Here is a 3,127-nt window from a genome sequence, read left to right as displayed (position 1 = left end):
CGTCAGGGCACATACCTGGGTTGAAGGTTCTATCCCCAGTCAGGGCACATACAGAAGGCAAAGGATCAATATTTCTCTCTCTCTCTCTCTCCCCCTCCCTCCCTCCCTCTCTCTAAACATGTCCACATGTCCTCCAGTGAGGATTTACAAAAAAAGGACTATTTGTAGAGATAGGGTATATTTTAGGGAAACCACAAAGCATGGTGCAGTGCCTAAAGATTAGAAACAGTTCATAGTCCTGTGCACCAAAAGGTTGCTGGTTTGATTCCACGTCAGGACACATACCTGGGTTGAAGGTTCTATCCCCAGTCAGGGCACATACAGAAGGCAAAGGATCAATATTTCTCTCTCTCTCTCCCCCTCCCTCCCTCCCTCTCTATAAACATGTCCACATGTCCTCCAGTGAGGATTTACAAAAAAAGACTATTTGTAGAGATGGGGTATATTTTAGGGAAACCACAAAGGATGGTGCAGTGCCTAAAGATTAGAAACAGTGGAGAATTGTTATCACCTGGTGTCTGAAAGGTGAAGGGAAGGAGATGTTCCCAGATGGTAGGGAAAGCTCATGTATAGAGCTCTGATAGGAGATGTGTTTAATAGAAGAACAAAGCCAAGCTATAGAAACCTGGCGAAGAGGCATTACTTCACCTCACTCTTCACCTTGGAATTTCAGCTGGTGTCACTTATTGGCCAAACTACCCACAGAACAGGGGCCAGGGAGACTGTCCATGCAGGTCAGCCTCCTAGGCACCAGGCAAGATGGTAAGTAGATAAATCCACATGGACAATAAGCATAAGTAGATCCCTAATGGGTTGAAGGATAAAAAAGAATGAAATAATTGGTTAGTGGTTTAGAAATCCATCCATTGCTTTGTTCCATTCAACATTTCATCAGTGATTTGGATGAAGATAGGGCATATGTAGCGAATTTAAAGATGTCACAAAAATGGGGAATATAGAAAACATCAGATAACAGGCTCAGCACAGTATTCAAAAGAATCCTGTCTGGTTCTAATATAAAATATTTAATAGATAGAAGTTAAAGGCTATCATTAGAGTTAAAAGCACCATCTGCGTAACTGTAGAAGAGATAAGACTGAGTACTATCACTTATCAATAAGATTTTTTTCAAGTGACAAGATCAGTGTAAGTAATCAGAGATGTAAGAAGACTTGACCCACTCCCCAACTAATGTGATTTTAGTCTGAATTAGAAACAATGGGCCTAGGAAAAAAGAGAGATGATAATATTGCTTTATTTTGTGCTGTCCAGACAAATAATAAACTGGATTATGTGCAGAGGATTTATGACCAGGGTTGCAAATATTTGCCCTGGAGAATGAGACCTTGTTCAGGAAAGAAGGTGGAGGGCTGAATCCTGAGGTATGTCTCCACATGTTTGCAGGACTCTCTTGTGAAAGAGAGGTAGGGCTTTTTTCCAGCTCCGGGGCTGAAGGTCGGAGGCACAGGGAGCAGAAATGAGATTACATAGTGGATGATCAGCTAAACAATCTGTGCCATCCGAAAATCAAATGGATCTGCTTGTGGGATGATAAGTTTTTCATTCTATTCAAACAAAGGCTGAAGCAAAATGTTGCTAAGGATCTCAGTTGTAGAGAACTGTGTTAACTGTGTTGTGGGTGAACTTGGAGATGAGACCCACCACACTTCAGGGTTATGGTGGCTCCTGTGGTCCTGTTTTTTTGTCTATGCCTCCATCAACTATGCAGCTTCTCTTTCCAAGAGCCAAACAGAAATAGAGGCTTAAGCTACATGGAGATGAGACCCACCACACTTCAGGGTTATGGTGGCCCCTGTGGTCCTGTTTTTTTTGTCTATGCCTCCATCAACTATGCAGCTTCTTTTTCCAAGAGCCAAACAGAAATAGAAGCTTAAGCTATGGAGATTTTAGGTCTTTGAAGTTGTAGAGCTGTTGTTCCCAATTTCCATCAATGGTTTACACCTTCTCATTAAACATAAAATGCTGCAGCAGTAATTCTGACCGATTACAGGTTACTCTTTTTAAACAAAAAGGCGCCCACAACTCCAAATATAATAGTTTAAAACAAATTTTAACCTAGGCCTTTAATTTTTTAGTTAATTTTTTCTGTTTATAAGAGTTCAAGTAAACTGAAAAGATATAAAAATGAAAACAAAAAAAATCTCTGGAAATCCTCCCACCCACTATGAACGTTTTGGTGAACACTCTTCTAGCACTCTGTCTGAGTACTACCATATGGCTTTCTGGATCCACAGAAAGCTAACTTTACATAGGCAGGTTTATATTATACATGCTGCGATGCCATCTGCTTTTTGTATGCAACATTATGTTGTTGAAATATTTCCATGTTAGTGCTTTTAATGCTCAGTATGGATTTGAATATAATCTCTAGAAATCCATTTAAATGGAATATAGTCATGTTTTTAGGGTGCATGCATTGGTTCTTTTAAAAATGGGCCAGTGAGAGAAGATGATTTCCCAGGGATAGAATTGCAGCTCTCTTTCTGGATGACAGCTCCTCATAGGACCGTCCGTGATTAAATAGCGAGGCCACACGGGATGCTGGGGAATGCTGGAGCTGTGAGACTTAAATGACAATTAATTATCTAACTCAATTTCAGGAGTGAAAAAGAGTGCTTATTGACTCACTGCTGTGTTAAGATGAAAATTTTAGTGTTGTTCTCCCTTTTTCTCTCCCAGTTGCACATATTGAGTGGATTTAATCAACTTTGTATTATTTATAACATGCTTACTTTTAGTTGTCTATCAGATTGTATTATCTGTAGTTTTTGGAGATCTAAATATTTTATTTCTTTCTGTCTAAAAACTCTTGTTCATGTTGGGTATTTTCCTTCAATGCTTTGTTATTTCAGATTGTCAGTACATCCTCAGTGGGCCTTTATCTATAGAAATCTTGTGCCCCATGGGCCAGGATGTGTCCCTTCGAATAGGCTTAGCATGTAATTATGCTAACTGTCCCAGTGATCGACTGCTAACATGGTTTCTATTCAAGGGGCTTTCTACACCATGTAGGTAGTTTAAACTCAAGCCAAACCTTATAGGAGTACAGGCATGTGGTTGTTATTTCTTACATTTCACCCAGAGCCCTGGCCAGGATGAAGGCCCT

Source organism: Myotis brandtii, unplaced genomic scaffold (genome assembly GCF_000412655.1).
Source record: "Myotis brandtii unplaced genomic scaffold, ASM41265v1 scaffold153, whole genome shotgun sequence".
Classification (NCBI taxonomy): Eukaryota; Metazoa; Chordata; class Mammalia; order Chiroptera; family Vespertilionidae; genus Myotis; species Myotis brandtii.
The sequence above is the reverse complement of the archived record's forward strand: the minus strand, read 5'-3'. Positions refer to the sequence as shown.